The sequence below is a fragment of the Diospyros lotus genome, chromosome 8 (assembly GCF_014633365.1).
Source record: "Diospyros lotus cultivar Yz01 chromosome 8, ASM1463336v1, whole genome shotgun sequence".
Classification (NCBI taxonomy): Eukaryota; Viridiplantae; Streptophyta; class Magnoliopsida; order Ericales; family Ebenaceae; genus Diospyros; species Diospyros lotus.
The window spans coordinates 17,207,910-17,224,687 of NC_068345.1; the positions used below are offsets into that span (position 1 = coordinate 17,207,910).

Here is a 16,778-nt window from a genome sequence, read left to right on the forward strand (position 1 = left end):
AATGAAATATGCGCTAGCTGTTCACGAGTTCTTCTTGTTAAAGTATTTTTCTTGCTTCAAGGAGGGGGTTCGAGTAGTGAACTTCTTTAGCCCATATATTTTGCATTGGTGGTTGTATTGGCATCATCTCCATTCCCACCAACTGTTTCTCTAACTCTTTCATGGCAGTTGAATCCATCAAACTACCAATCACATTCTGGCAACACACAAGCAGTACAAGCACCTCTCGTTAACCAAAACCTTCCAACAAACAAATTAGCCTTCAAATTTTGGCCAGCCATTGAATCTCTACTTACTTAATATGTTCATCCAACAAAAAATAAAGAAAAAATCTACTTTATATGGCCAATGACTTCATCAAATGCAGCAATTGCAATTATTTCCAAGAGCTAATGACCGTATATGAACTTACCCAGAAGGTGCTAAAGTAAGTAGCATTGAAGATTACAGCCTTGACAAGGTCCTCGTCTGAGCTGCTGAGGAGAGTCTCCGAATCCACAGAAAATGAGTGTTGCTGACCTGAAGAGTCAAACAAGGATCCATAATTTTTCACAATGACTCTACCATGCTTATTCAAAATTTTCTCCAATTTATGAATTAGGGTAGGGCTGCCACAGGTGTCATCTATCCTCCTCTTTATCTTCTTCTTTAAATCCCACAGGCTGCTTCCTCCAGGAATTCCATCTTTTAGCCTAAGCAATGTTGCTGCCCTATCATTACTTGCCCAGCTGCAACACAACGAGGAGCCATCATCTACAGAAGCCAATGAGAATCAACATTTTTGTCTTCACAATTTTCATATCAAACATACATAAGGAAGTCCCTTGCACAATTGAAAACTACCAGAAAAAGAAAAAAAAAAAAAACAGAGATGGGAAAATTTAATAATAATTTGCATATGGCCGAGATCAACATGTTGCCCTTATCAGTTATTCAAAAACCTAATTGAATTGAATCATTTGACAAGATCTGTAACTAATGTGTTTAGGCAAAGCATCACAAATTCAGTTACTTAAAGTCCGCTCATAGCTTTGCAGTAGAAAGAAACCCGAGGGACATCAGCAGTAGAAAGAAAGAAAAAACGTATGGCAGCTAGAACAATACTGGACAAACCACATGGCACTAGTGATGGCGGTGGTGACATACAAGAAATTATAGAACTATAGGTTTTTGTAATGAAGTTGGAGTGGCTCTTATGGAACAACTGGCCAGTGGCCAACAGTTAAGAGTTATTTGGGAACAGCAACTGCGGTTCCCCTTTTGGAACCAGTTCCCATTTAATCATTTAGCAGGGCGTGTGATGCAATGATGAGAGTTCTATTTGGGGGAAATAATTTAGGAGTTTTAATTTGGAAAAAAATTTTGTTCAAAGTTCTAATTTTGTAAAAAAGTTACGATAGGTCCCATTTGTGTTCGAGTTTGGAGCCAAGTTGGGGCAAGTTTGAAGCCAAACACAAAACTTTGGTGTCTATTGCAACGCCAATTTTTTCAACTCAACAAATTTGAGGTTAAGATGCATCATACATATTCACAATCACTTTATGGTATACTCACATTCAATATTCATAAGTCAAGCATCTCATTATTACTTGACTAAAATGAAACTTTCAAATATGATGAGCACTAAATATGTTATTCAACAACAAGTCATAGCATATAGTACAAAGATACTCTAGCTTGAGCATCATGATCTCTCAAAACAAGAGCACACATAAGATGAGTAAATCATATCTATGATATATATTCTATAAGAAGCTATAAAACATCGTACACAATTTCTTATTGAGAATAACACACAACTAATAACTTAGGAAATGAAGATCAAATATAAAACACAAGTGTTCAACTACTAAAGTCTCAAATGTTCTTTCCATTCAATTTCAGAACATTGAGAGGCTTAAGAATTTGATATTAAATATCAAATAAATAACTTAGAATCACTTGTCTAAGCATATATATATATATATATGCAGTTACTCAAGAGCATAGATGATAAATACTTAAAATATATTGCTCTTAAATTTGAGAAAATGCTTCCACATATTTTGAGTGTTTAAGATATTCTCCAACCTTAAGCTCACTCTAAGTGTCATGAAAATATATAATATTTATCCATGACACTAACGCATTAGGATACTTAGGATATCCTTTGAAATCTTAAAGCAACTTATTTACATAACAGACACATAAATAGGAGCAAGATTAAATACAAATATATTAAGGTTATTAGCACAACCTTAACATGAAGGATCAAAACTCAATTACTATCTCTTCAATATATGATCGTTTACATAACAATCTTGATGTCTAGAATTTAAACATCAAATATAGAATACATTACTCTTAAACTTTGAGTAATGTTGCCACATAGAACACTTAGAATGTCATGAGCAAAACACTTTGCATTATCTTTAGGATGACCCCAAAGAGAAGCATATTAAAAGACATATTAATAAAACATATGGCTAAAACAATCTTAGCACATATGAGAACATTAAATAGATAAACCTATCGAGGTTCCTTGACCAAAGCAACATCAACATATATCTTATCAAGATAAATTTAACATATCCTTAATCAATATTCTAAATAAGAATACAAAATGTAATAACTCTGAGAGAATATAATATAAGAGGACATTAAAGTTTTGGCATAATGTAGTCATCATCAAAACATTTATAAAACTCAACAATAAATATATCATATTAATTTTAAAATTTAATATATATGTGTGTATATACTGCAGACTATAAAAATATGTATATTTGTTTTTTTTTTCTTTTTGTTCACAAAAGTTTTTTTTTCTCTTTATTTTAATAATATTATCATATCAAGGGCATTTTAGGATGTAAGGGTAAATAAAATTTTAATTCTAAATTTATTCAAAACACAAGTTTGTAAAATTTTATATTTTAAATTATGTCATTTCAAATATAAAAATTTATTTATATATAAATTCCAAATTTTATAATTCATTCATTTCAAAGAAGCCTTGCACATATTACTAAAAATAATTCATGTGTTTGCCTCCAAACTTTAATATATATAGTTGTCAAAGTTGGATGCAATGACAATAAAGTTGGACACAATGGCTTTACATCTTGCTCATCTGACTTACTACTTATACCCACAATTGTCCAAATAATCTTTGAATCCCACATCGAAACTGAGCAGAAAAGCAACACTATAGGATGACTATAAATAAACGAAGATGACCTCTGTCAAATTCACTTGCTAGGAATTGATTCTTCGAGCCAAGCCTGAGCTCAACGAAGCTCGACTCAGCTCGGTTCAATTGCAACCCTAATTACTTCATACTCAAATACTCTGTGTATGCAAATTTAAAATCTTTTTATATTATTTCTTTGATTGAACAGTCTAACAAACTCATTTAATGTTCTAACTTGCACATCTTTAGATCAATTGACGTGAATATATACATATCTGCTGATTGAAATTACCTTTCGATTTTCTTTTTGAATATATACTTGTTTACATTTGAAATTTGAAAAAGGCAGCAGTTGATGTGATTTAAAGCAGAAACCCTGCCTAGAGAAAAAGGTATTCGCTTGTTTCATGTTTCATGTATAGACAGATTTGAGCAAACTAGAGTAGTGATTGAGACGAGTTGAATCCTTACAAACAAGCAAAGCAGAAAACTCTTCTGAAACCATTACAGACGAGTTGAAAAAGATCATCCTTTCTCTTGTTAAAAGCTAATTCAAGCTACAAAGTTTATTCCTTCAATTCAAATACAACTTTTGAGTGTTTTCTCTATGCTCATTTTGTACATTCTTGAGAGAAAACCCATGTAACCTCAAGCATCTTTCTTTATTTTATACTCCACTTGTAAAGTGAGATTTGAGGGTTAGTGCTTGAGCCCGAGTGAAAAAAATAGCTGGAAGGTTAAGCTTGCTCCTTGAAAAAGCTCTCTAAGTTATAGAGGATAGTGCTTGCTTCTTAAAAAAGCACTCGATTAGTTGTTGTTTCAAAATCCTTGACAAGTGTTAAGGTAGTGGATGTAGGTCTTGGGCCAAACCACGATAAATATGTTGTCTCATTCTCTTGGGCTTCTATTGTTTTGTTTTCGGCTCATTCATATTTCCATTTGGTTTAAAAAGTTTTGGGATAAGCTTAATTCACTCCCTCCCCCTCTTAAGCTAACCCTTCCAACAAAGTTTGTCAACAACCACCTTATTTCCCTTTAATGTCCCTACATTCACTTCTTAAGAAAAAAAGCAAAAAATATACGAGAAACTAACATGAGTACATTAACTCAATAAAGCAGACCACAAATGCACGGTTGCAAAGGATGTGCAACATGAATGCATCAGTGACGTAGAAAACATTTTTCGTTCAACCATGGGATTTGATCAATCTAGCAAGTGGATTACCTAAATTTGGTTATCAAATTTCCACAAAAGCTCACACACACCGAGGGCCATGGCTCGAAATTCAATCTCAGCACTGGACCTAGCCACCACTCCTTGCTTCTTACTTCTTACTTTTCCAAGAAACCAAATTCCCCCCTAGGAAGACGCAATACTCAGTTGTAGATCTCCTGTCCATAAGGGAACCACCATAGTCAGCATCTGTATATCCTTGGATCTTCAAACTAGCTCCTTGAGTGAATAAAATTCCCTTACCTAGTGTAGCTTTAAGATAGCTAAGAATCCTTCTCACAGCATTCATATGATCTTCAATGGGGTTATGCATAAATTGACTTACTAGGCTGATAGTAAAGGCTATGTCAGGCCTAGTATGAGAAAGATAAATTAGTTTTCCTACTAAATGCTGAAATCTCCCTTTATCTATTGTCTTTCCACTAGAATTCCCCTACAATATTGTGTTAGGATCTTTAGGTATCCTTGCTCCTTTTCCCCCTAGCAAACCAGTTTCAGCAAGTAAGTCTAACACATATTTCCGTTGGGACAGGAAATCCCCAGTTTCAGCAAGTCTAGCACATATTTTCGTTGGGATAAGAAAATCCCTTCCTGTGAGTAAGCTACTTCAATGCCTATGAAGTATTTCAGTGGTCCCAAATCCTTTGTTTCAAATTCCCGAGCCAAGTTCTGTTTTAGAAGACCCTATTCATCTGAATCATTCCCCGTTACTACAATATCATCAACATAGACAAGTATGGTAGTTACCTTCTCTCCTATGTGCTTGATGAAGACGGTATATTCCCCTCCACTTTGTCGATAACCCATAGATGTCATAGCCTTTGAGAATCTACCAAACCAAGCCCGTGGGGATTCCTTGAGCCCATACAAGGCCTTCTTAAGTTTACACACTTGCCCATGCCCTACTCACTCATGCTGAAATTCTTGTGGTATTTCCATGAAAACTTCTTCCTCTAAATCTCCATGTAAAAAGGCATTATTAACATCAAGTTGTTATAACTTCCACTCATAATTAGCTGTTAATGCTAGGAGGACCCGGACAGTAGTCATTCTGGCAACGAGAGCAAATGTTTCAAAGTAGACTATGACATAGGACTGTGTATAACCCTTGGCAACAAGACGTGCCTTATACCTGTCAAGTGTACCATAAGCTTTGTATTTCATATTAAAGATCCACCTATAGCCTACTGGTTTTATCCCCTTGGGCCTAGATACCAATTCCCATGTATGATTCTTTATAAGAGCTCTCATCTCTTCTAACATGGACTCCTTCCATTTGTGATCTTTTAAAGCCCTTTCCACTGATTTAGGAATAACAATTGCATCCAATGAAGTGAGGAAGCCTCTATGGCTTGGTGATAGGCGATGGTAGGATAAATAATTGGACAATGGGTGTTTTGTACAAGTTATAACCCCTTTGCACATAGCAATGGGTAGGTCTAAATCTATAGGTTTAGTCTAAGGAAGAGATGGGTTAGAAGTGTTGGAAGAATCCTCATGATGTGTTACTTCCAAACTAGGATCAGGGGCTGATGTTGGGTTTCGCTGTGGCTCATCAATGAGTTGTCTTCTCTGGTACACATAGGGAGAATCCTTGTATCTAATAGGAGATAACAGCTTAGTTTTTGCTTGTTCCTTGCTGGGAAAAACAAAATGCATCAGAGAAGCATCCATAGGGTGAGTAGATAAAATAGAATCAGGAGGCTAATTAGATTGACTGGGATCCGATGGTGTTGTTTCAAGAATAGGGACTAGATGCTCAAGTTCTAAATCAACATGTCTAAGATATTCTTCTTGATGTCTAGATGGAGAAGGACCAAATAATGATTGGGATTCATTAAAGCTCACATCTTTTGAGACATAGAACTTGCGAGTGGTAGGGTGATAACATTTACAGCCATTTTGAATAGGAGAATACCCAAGAAAAACACATCTAAGAGCCCTAGGATTTAATTTGTCCCTATGAACTTTGGTTATGTGGACAAAACAGACACACCCAAACACTCTAAGAGGTAAGGGAGTATGAAGATTAAGATCAGGGAAAAAATATGTTAAATGCTAGAAGGGGCTTTGATTATTAAGCACCCTAGAGGGAACCTTATTGATAACATATGTGGCTGGTAACACAGCTTCACCCCAAAAATGTTTTGGAACGTGGTGATGATCGAGAAGGGTTCGAGTGACATTGAGGAGATGTCTCGTCTTCCTTTCAACTACTCCATTCTGTTCTGGAGTATCAATACAAGAAGATTCATAAATAATGCCCTCTTGTTGAAAATAATGATGTAAGTGATTATTGAAATAATCCCTTACATTATCAATCCTAAACTTCCTAATAGGAATGCCAAATTGAGTGTAAATCATTTTGCAAAACGAGGGTAAAACAGACCCAATGACAGCCTTATCTTTTAGAAGAAACACCCAACACATACAAGTACAATCATCAATAAAGGATATGAACCATTCTGCCCCATAACAATTAGATATCTTAGACGGCCCCCCAACATCAAAATGAATCAAATCAGATTAAATGGTTTTGAAGAAAATTTATTGTTGATTGGATAGGAGACTCGATGATGTTTAGTCATAATACATTCATCACACTGGAAGCTATTAGGGTCTAGAGTATTGAACAAAGTAGGAAACATTTGCTTTAACAAAACAAATGGGGGAGACCTAATCTAAAATGATGTAACCAAATAGTAGAGGTTAGAAGCTGATTGGGAGGAATAAGCCATTCTATGTTGTCTCCTTATAGAACAATTGCTCTTTCCTTCCAAGATATAGTGCCCATTGTGTATCTTAGCCACACCAATCATCCTCCCCATGTCCTTGGCTTGAAACTTACACATGTGAGGAGAGAAAATAGCGAAGCAATTCAAGTCGTTAGTCAATTTATGAATAGAAATCAGACTTCTTGTTAAACTTGGAGCATGAAGGACATGATTAAGTGGTAACCAAGGGTTAACAAGAACTTTACCTTTTCCAGAAATAGGAATAGAGGCTCCGTTTGCAATGGTGATTTGTTTAGTGGTTTCAAGGGTTTCATAGGTTTCAAAGACATGGAGATGAGGGCTCATATGATCAGTAGCTCCCGAATCAAGGATACACGTGTTATTCCTATCAGATTTAGAAGCTAAAAGAGTCTCATAGGTTAGGGTTTTACCTTGCTACACTTGTAAGTAGGATGCTCCATCTTGGAATGTCGAAAGAAAGGCCTTTAGTTTGCCTAGCTCCTCTAGATTTAATTGAGTGAGATCAGCCTCAGTTGGGTCTCATTTATCAGCTACTTCCTCTGGATCCTTATTGGAAAGATAGCTTTGATGCTTCATGTTTTTGAAGCATCCAATCCTGCTCAAGACTGCTTCTTTCCCATGCAATTAAAAGCATGTTTCCCTAGTATGTCGTGGCTTCTTGCAATAAGTGCACCATTGTCCATCACGATTAGAACCATGGTTTTGGATTGTTGTTTTTCCAAATTTGACTCCCTCTCCTTCTTTGTTGCTAATCATCAGTGCTGAACCTTTAGAGCTATGTAAGCATGGCACATCTTCAGTTTTCCTCACTCCTAATGATAGCAAAAACTTCATTTAAATTAAGGAGTTTGTCCCTACCGAGAACTTGAATCCTTACTTGATCAAATTCAGGATTTAAACCCGCTACAAACTCAACAATCCGATATATTTCAATGATCTGATTAAGGGTGGCAACATCCTCACTGCACACCATTTTTATAGCCTGATAGTGATTAAGCTCCAACCATAACCCTTTAATCTAATTATAGTACTCAATGATTGTTGACTGACCTTGTTTAGTAGAGCTTATCTTAGTTTATACCTTAAAAATCATCGAAACATCCTTGACCTTGGAGTATGTTTGTTGAACTGTCTCCCATATCTCCCTTGTCGTGCTTAGGAACATAAAATTCTTGCTGATTTCTGGCTGCATAGCACTCCACAGCCAAGACATGATACGGGAGTCTTCCACATCCCAAGCTGTGAAGGTTGGACCTGCCTCTTTTGGTGGAAGTCATGTTAGGTGGTTGCCTTTCCCGCGACCTTTGAGAACGTCTTGATAAGTTGAGCGCATTGAAAATAATTCCTACCATCTAACCGATAGGACTGATGGACACTACGTAATTCACCAACTACATTGGATTGATCAACTGGAATTACATCTCCAGATGTTATGGTAGTGGTAGCAACTTCGAAGGATTTTGACATGATCTTCGAAAAAGTTGAAAGAAGCAAGTTGAAAAAAGCAATAAAGGCTTTGATGAAAGGAGATGAGCTCTAGATAGAACAAAGCAGGGGTTGTGCAATAAAGGCACTAGGGTTTTAGGCATATCAAGCCGGGATTGAGGGCTCTGATACCATGTAGAGAAACAGAAAACTTATGCTTTCTTTATTATCATTGCGTGAAGGTATGCAAATATATAGACAAAAGTTATTACGTATTCTCCTAAGAATTCTCCTAATATGTAGGACTAGATTACATTTCTAATATGTAGGATTAGATTACACTTCTCATATTTAAGACTAGATTACAACAACAAATTTACAGACAAATTTAGATTAAAATATACTTATCTTCTCAGCTGGATGTATCCTTTTGGCTTCTTATCCTCTCATCCACAATCTTGCCAACGCAAGTCTAGTCCTTTACTAAAATATCCTAAGGTCCCAAACTATGTGATATCAATACATCAACTCCTTAAATCATTCAAAATATTAACAAGATCCTTAATATTTTAACAATTTACCCTTTTGCCTACAAGTTTCCAAAAATTGCACTAATACCCAAATCTTTCAAAGATTCACAACCTTTATATGCAATTTCACCAATGCCCTAGGATTAAATTGTATTTCATTTTCAACCCCTAAATTTCAGCTTATTGCAACTAAGCCCACATATTTTCTGAAATGACAATTTAACCTTAACCACACACCTCAACTCTTTGAACCTCACTTTCTAGTCTGAATTGACTTTGGACCAGCATACTAGAGGTTCTATAGAATTGGATTATAGCCTCCAATTGACAAAATCAAGCTCAAGGAACAAGACTTGTTGAAATCAGCTTTAAAGGTGGTGGTACTTCGGATGAGTATTTTGTCCACTTCCACTTCAATTTCTTCAACACTTCTTATTCCTCTAAACACATACAAAACCAACCCAAAGGTCTTAGAGGTGCAAAGAAGAGGATTATAACTTTGAATCAAAGGTAAAGAAATAGAAAAACAAGTTTAAACTCACCACATATTGGCTAAGCAAGTTCCCGGCATTTTCCAACGATCGATAGTGTTGCTCCAACCACTCTTCCTCGTCTCCGGCAGCCTCCGACAGCTTCTCCTTCCTCTTTCTTCTTCCTTTTTCTTCTTTCTTTTTTCTTTCTTTCTTTCCTTCTTTCTCTCAACAAGAATGTCCAAAAACATGTGTGAATCAACACTTTTGAACCAACACTTTTAATTTTTTTGGTAGCAACAAGAAGGTTGTAGGCATCCTTGTGAACCAAGGACATCCTTTATGGGTTTGTGGTGGATCTTTTATTTATTTTATTTTATTTTTTTGGGAGGGGGCATGGTTTGGGAACTTTTTGAACTTCCAAGTGATTTCAGAAAAATAAGTTGCAATCAATAAGGCAAGGATCACCTATACATCAAACCATTCGATGTTAGGAGATTATTCCGTATGTATTACAAGTACACATATTTGCTAGCATATATTGATAACACATACCTCAAAACAAGTATACGGTGAAATGTAGCTTTTATACCAGGTCCAAATCCAATAGGATAAGCATGTTTAGTTAGTGAACCAAAAATCCTGACCTAGTTTGTTGAAACAGTGAAATTACAAATTAGACAACCACTTAATGTAAATCCAAAGAAAATGAGAAGGATGAGATGTACAGAGAATATTACAATTTGATGGTCCACCAGAACATGGATACAAATGGTCTCTGTCCCTAGAAGGAATTTTTCCAAATGAGCATCAACTGGACTTTTCTGCCTTAGATTTGTTGCAATAGAACTGCAGCTAGAGTTATGAACGACCAACACGTCTCCATGCAGAGATATCAGATTTCCCTCAGGCAGAGGGTATTCAGGTTTCAGACTTGCAGAATATTGAACTGAGCCAGTCACAATAGCCCTGTAGCATAAAAACAAGTCTGTTACCTCTTCAAAGGGAACAGATGGCTGAACCACAAATCCATCCAAAAACTGGTTAGTGCACCAAAAATCCTGACCTAGTTTGTTGAAACAGTGAAATTACAAATTAGACAACCACTTAATGTAAATCCAAAGAAAATGAGAAGGATGAGATGTACAGAGAATATTACAATTTGATGGTCCACCAGAACATGGATACAAATGGTCTCTGTCCCTAGAAGGAATTTTTCCAAATGAGCATCAACTGGACTTTTCTGCCTTAGATTTGTTGCAATAGAACTGCAGCTAGAGTTATGAACGACCAACACGTCTCCATGCAGAGATATCAGATTTCCCTCAGGCAGAGGGTATTCAGGTTTCAGACTTGCAGAATATTGAACTGAGCCAGTCACAATAGCCCTGTAGCATAAAAACAAGTCTGTTACCTCTTCAAAGGGAACAGATGGCTGAACCACAAATCCATCCAAAAACTGGTTAGTGCACCAAAAATCCTGACCTAGTTTGTTGAAACATTGAAATTACAAATTAGACAACCACTTAATGTAAATCCAAAGAAAATGAGAAGGATGAGATGTACAGAGAATATTACAATTTGATGGTCCACCAGAACATGGATACAAACGGTCTCTGTCCCTTGAAGGAATTTTTCCAAATGAGCATCAGTTGGACTTTTCTGCCTTAGATTTGTTGCAATAGAACTGCAGCTAGAGTTATGAACGGCCAACACGTCTCCATGCAGAGATATCAGATTTCCCTCAGGTAGAGGGTATTCAGGTTTCAGACTTGCAGAATATTGAACTGAGCCAATCACAATAGCCCTGTAGCGTAAAAACAAGTCTGTTACCTCTTCAAAGGGAACAGATGGCTGAACCACAAATCCAACCCAAAATTTAAGATTTTCCACAAAGATACTTGCATGATCAATAGAAACACGGACACAGATATCTGAATAAATCTCAGGGAAGCCAACATTACATCTCAGGAGTGATGTTTCACTTTGAAGAGAGGATTCAGGGAGAGATTCATTAGTGCTGAAAATTGGATCAACACATCTAGGAAGATGTGATAAAAATGCATCTGGGAGAACTTCATCAGAAGAGAAGGAAAGGCTCCAAAGATGTATTTTAGAAGTTATAGTGACTTTACCATAGCTAAAGTCCTCTGTAGTACATAGCTTATCTTCTTTATGGTGCTTTATGGAGTAATGCCTTCCAACACTCAAAAACTGCAACATAGGTCAAATCAAACATCTTCCTTTAAGTTTGTTCAGCATCATTGTTTAATTGCCCAATTCTAAAGTAATGAGGAAGCAAAAATCTAAATAGAAAAATATCTGCATACCTCATGGACACCAAAACCTCCACACTTAAACTCCAACAATACTTTCCCTTGTCTTGGTTTACAAACAGAACTGACTTTTAATTTAGCTTTAGAGGGGCACAAGAGCCCTGAACTAGATAGAAGCTGATTATTAATGCTTCTAAAGGTAACATAACACTGAATTTCAGGTGGTAAATTTAGATGTGTGCATTTCTGCATCTGACAAGATGTTGCACAAGTATTACTAAAGCAACAATGTCCACTACCACAAAATTCATACTCAGCATTGCTTAATCCAGATTTTGAAACCATAGTTGATGTCTGATCAATTTTATATCTCTTACAATAAACAAATTCTTGTAAGTTTCTGGAACCATAATGCTCCATGGATTCATTCAGCAGATCCTCAGAAAGACTAGTAGAATTTGTATACCCATCCTTCCCATCAAGTAATAAATCCCATGGCAGGATAAATGCCTCAGCAAACATGCTTGCACTGTTTGAAACAAATTGTTCGCCTTGAAACTGCAAAAGCACATAAGAAGTTCTGAGTGAAGGGACAAAATAATAAATTGCTAAGACAGCATTGCTGCCATCTATTAGTGTTCAAACCTTCTAACTTCCTGTTAACCTTTAGGGGCTGTCGATATTTTATCTACATGCAAATATACAGACAACAAAAAAATATAATAATACCTTTTGTTGCACGGGATATTTATGTGTCACCAAAAGCAGGTGAAATCTACCACTTTGAAGCTCCTTGAAATTTCCATTATTCTTGATGCAAGGATGGAAGGTACAATTTCTAGAATATCTATCTCTAAAATTGTAGAGAAGATAAAGTGCTAGCTTTCCCTCTCTCATTACTGGACTGTTGGCAAAAATAGCCCTACACGACAATGATTCATTTTGGGATAATTCTGAACCAGCAAGGTGTTCACGCATGCCCTCCATAACAAGAGTGAAGTTATGTACCTAGAAAAGGAGAAAAAGCTGAAGAATGTTAAAGTCAAGCCAATGAATAAATGAAAGTGTGAAATCGAAAGTGCACTGCATCCCTAATCCAAGCAGCTAGTAGCATCACCTCATATATTGTGCTGATATCCCAATCTGATGGAAGGTCTGGTACCACAACATCAATGCTGCCAGTAGCATCAATAAATTGCAACCTTCCAGAAGATGCGAAATCTGAATAAAAAATGTATGAGCTTCACCAATTATTGCACCCAAGAATTTAGAACTCTTCCTGTGTATTCCTTCTTACAGGCATCCCAAACTCAAATAAAAGAGGGTTGGGTTAGGTAGCCAACAACCAACATAAAACTTGTCAGACTAAACATGAATTCTAGACAAATGGAAAATTGTTGGGGCATAACCCTTCTTAACGACACACTTTACTACTCAAGTGCGGTGAAAAATGAGTTAGGGTTGTTGCATCAACACCTAGTTATAGTGTTCAATCTACAAGGGTCTATTTTAAAGGACGGATATATAACTTAGTGCAGGATCATAGATTATGGAATATCAGGACTTCAACAAGAAAATCTATGGAAGTGGTGGACAAGATGATTAGGAGAAAAAAATAATATTATATTTCTCCAATAGATGAAGTGGGTTAGAGAGAAGGCTAAAATTTGAACAAAATCTAGACATAAATTTTGGTACTTAAGGGAAGGAGTAGGCAAATAATGGCTTGGGGATTATCATGAATAAGACTTCAAAGGATGGGCTAGTACCCAAGGAACGATAGGGCAAAGAATGGAGTGGGGATTATTATGAATATGAACAAGGTTTCAAAGGATGAAATAGTGGATGCAAGGAGAATAGGAGATAGGATTATTATAGATAAAATTGTGCAGGGAGAAGAGACTTTGAATATTGTCAGTCCATATGTGCCACAAGTTGGGCCAGGAGAGGAGATAAAGACAAAACTTGGAAAGATATAGTGGAGTTGGAACAAGAAATACCTAGAGGAGAACAACTTCATAAGATGTCAGTTAAATGTTGTAGAAGAAGATGAAACAAGCTAAAAGAAATTGTATATTGCTTGCTTGATCTATTATCGGGTAGTATGGGGTATTTATACACAACACCTAGGTTAACTCCTATATTCTAGGAATATATTTGAATGTTTAGAAAATAAAATACAACAAGAAGAATTTAAAAAACTGTTAAGATATCTTGAATTATATGTTGCTGTTGTGCCATGAAAAATGGGGGGGGGGGGGGGAAATGAAAATCTTTTGAAGAAAATGAAGGCTTGCCGCAAGCGGCAAGGGCTGGCCACGAGGACCAGCCTAGTGGCAGCCTTGCCACAAGGCAGCTCGCGGCTAGGGGCTGGCCGTGAGTGCCAGCCTCGCGGCAGCCCTGCCACGAAGCAGCTCGCGGCTAGGGGCTGGCCGCGAGTGCCAACCACGCGGAAGCCTTGCCGCTACCTACCTCGCAGCAGCTTCATGGCAAACCCCCCCTTTTCGATGAAACTTAAGCCCCACTCAGCAATCGCCACGTGTCAGCACCAGCCATCCTTAAGAATCGTGCCCTATAAATATCCAACTACAGGACATTGAAAGGGACTTCTGATTTTGGTAAAATCCTTGACACTTTGACTTGATTTTCACTGTTTTCAAGAATAGCTATCTGCATTTGGTACTGACTTGGGCATCGGAGGGTCATCGCGGGTGAGGATTCCCGCGAGCCTTCTAACCCATTTTTGAGTATCAACAGGGCCAAAACCTTGTGGCAAAACCTAGCGGCGAAGTCAAAATCTTGTGGCAAAAACCTAGCAGCGAAGTCAAAACCTTGTGGCAAGACCTAGCGGGGAAATCAAAACCTTGTGGCGAGATCTAGCGCGAAGCCTAGACCTTGTGGTGAGACCTAGCGGCGAAGCCAAAACTTTGTGGCGAGACCTAGAGGCGAAGTCTAAACCTTGTGGCTAGATCTAATGGCGAAACCAAGACCTTGTGGTGAGACCTAACGGCGAAGTCAAAACCTTGTGGCAAGACCTAGCGACGAAGTCAAAACCTTATGGCGAGACCTAGCGGCGAAGTCTAAACCTTGTGGCTAGACGTAGCGGCAAAGCCAAGACCTTGTGGCAAAGATCAAACCGTGTGGCGAATCCTTGTTGCGAAGGAGCTTGTGGTGAAGACCTTGTGGCGAAAAAGCTTGTGGTGAAGGAAGACCTTTGTGGCAAAGGAGTGTGTGGCGAAATCCTTACGGAGGGCATCCTTGCAACGAACTCCCTTGCGGTAGCTTCTCTTACAACAACCTAACTTCACCTGACATCAAGCTCGAGTGGACCCCATATCATAAATTTTAATTGTTGTATTTTTGGCAACAATAATTTGGCGTCGTCTGTGGAAAACACAACAAAAAGCCAATCTTAACACAAGATGCCGAGAGGGACAAGATCAGCCGGTTTGGCGAGCCCCCTTAACCACACCCGAATGAGCGCTCATACCAGGACGAGAGCCACAAGAAGCCCCAGTCAAGTGCACCCTACGGTACCAGAATTTTCAGAAGATCACCCTGACCACAAAGTGCGTTCAGGGAACTCTCCTATGCTCGAAGGCGACCAAACCGCCAGACTAGGGGTATCGAGCGTTCAAAACAAAGAGAAGTACACGTAGTTGGATTGAGGAGACATACGACAGGGCGAGGGAAACAAGTTCCACATGCAGCGTCCGCTAGTCAAGAACAACACTCCTTTGGGCAGACTTCAATTAAAATAGAAACCTCATGGTGACTTCAGGGTTAGCTCCACCCACAGTCTTACTCTTAGATTACGAACTATTGCAGAAGAATTTTGAGGAGCTGAAACAACAGAATGATGAACTCAAGATGAACAATGAGGAGAATATGAGAAGACTACAGAGAGTTTCTGCTTTGTTACGTGAACTAATGCCGGACATTCACATTCCCCACATTGGACAAATCGATATGAGGGGAGAACACCAGAGATCCCAAGACAACCCTCCAAGGACCACACGACAGGGGATAAGAATCAGAACTCCAAGGCTGAATAGCCAAGTCCCAGAAATAACAGACTTGAGAAGGAAACATGACAGGAAGGTAAGGAAAGCTCCCATGTATAAAGAGACAGTAGAAAGCACCTACTCAAGAGTTCCTTATGACCTATCTCTTTACCAAAATGAAGCAGAACAGAAAACACTCAAGGTGTCTGACATCAAACGCATCATAGAAGAGGTGCTAGAGCAAAAGCGGGTAATGATGGTGCCAAAGGTAACTCCCTCGAAGGGGTTTCCTCTATCTGAGGAACTCCAAAGGAAACCAATGCAACCAGCATTCGAACTACCGCAGCTTTAGATAAACTCGGGAAGGGAGGACCCCGAGAAGCACCTACAACACTTTATCGCAGTGGCCGTATTACATGGATGGAATGAGGTCACTAGGTGCAGGGCTTTCCCACTCTCCCTGGCAGGACAGGCTCAATAGTGGTTCACTGAATTACCAGCATGACATATACGATCATTCAAACAGTTGAAGAAAGAATTCCTAAATGCATTTTTCGTCTATCTCTTAAAGAAGAAGAGTGTTATATATCTAATGAGCTTGCAGGAGAAGCCGAATGAATCTCTAAAGCAATATATCGAGCGATTCAGAGCCGCGACGCAGGAAGTAAGGGATCTCTCAATCAGATTGGCGGCGTCAGCCCTGCTAAACAGAATTGCATACGCCCCGCTAAGAAGATCCCTAGCCTTCTCCGAGCCAGATTCCATGACTGAATTATTTGACCGAGTAGAATAGTTTATTGTTTAAATGAAAATTTTGGACGCAAGGGAAGGTAATAGAAGAAGAAGGGAAGCCCAGCCCGAATTTTGAAGGACCCTATAGAATTTAGAGGATGTGGGGCCCCAACATGTGCATT

The 16,778-nt window shown here is 38.1% G+C and overlaps 1 protein-coding gene across 1 annotated transcript in view; it reads right to left on the reverse strand.

Annotated features, from left to right (window-relative positions):
• Positions 1-641: 641 nt before the first annotated feature.
• LOC127808209 (CST complex subunit CTC1) overlaps positions 642-16,778 on the reverse strand; it is a 110,250-nt gene continuing 94,113 nt past the window's right edge. The window contains exon 14 of the transcript XR_008024887.1: positions 642-753. The gene's annotated coding sequence lies outside the window, so the exon portion shown is untranslated. The remainder of the gene's footprint in view (positions 754-16,778) is intronic.